Here is a 657-nt window from a genome sequence, read left to right as displayed (position 1 = left end):
AAGATCCCAACGCTCACTTAGTAAACTTTCTGGAATTTTGCGATACATTTAAAATCAATGGCGTTTCTGATGATGCCATTTGTCTTCGGTTATTTCCTTTTTCACTGAGAAACAAAGCTAAACAGTGGTTGAACTCGTTACCACAAGGGTCAATTACTACTTGGGAACAAATGACCGAAAAATTTTTACAAAAATACTTTTCGCTGGCTAAAACGGCTAAATTATGTAATGATATCTCTTCTTTTGTGCAGATGGATTTAGAAACACTTTACGATGCATAGGATAGATACAAGGACTTAATGAGAAGGTGCCCTCACCATGGGGTACCGCTTTGGCTTCAAGTACAATCATTTCACACTGGTCTGAATCCCTCGACTCGGCAAATGGTTGATGCAGCTGCTGGCGGAACCATCAATAACAAAACACCTGAAGAGGCTTATGAATTCATTAAAGAAATGTCACTGAATAACTATCAGTGGCAAGTCATGAGGACTAAGCCAACAAAAACAGCTGGAGTTTATAATGTCGACTCAGTTACTATGCTGTCAAATCAGGAAGAACTTCTCAATAAAAAGATTGATGGTTTACTTGGTTCTACGCAGGTACATCCAGTAATGAGGTGTGACTCAAGTGGAGGAGGTGTGCATACAGAATATC

General features: G+C 39.3%; 1 non-coding gene across 1 annotated transcript; it reads right to left on the bottom strand.

The window, feature by feature from the left end:
• Positions 1-218: 218 nt before the first annotated feature.
• Positions 219-325, bottom strand: LOC128282731 (small nucleolar RNA R71). The gene has a single exon (XR_008273086.1). It is a non-coding gene; the product is annotated as a small nucleolar RNA R71 (small nucleolar RNA).
• Positions 326-657: the final 332 nt, after the last annotated feature.

This window comes from Gossypium arboreum, chromosome 10, assembly GCF_025698485.1.
Source record: "Gossypium arboreum isolate Shixiya-1 chromosome 10, ASM2569848v2, whole genome shotgun sequence".
In the NCBI taxonomy this organism is placed as follows: domain Eukaryota; kingdom Viridiplantae; phylum Streptophyta; class Magnoliopsida; order Malvales; family Malvaceae; genus Gossypium; species Gossypium arboreum.
Note: the sequence above shows the minus strand (reverse complement) of the source record. Positions and strands in the feature narration are given on the sequence as shown.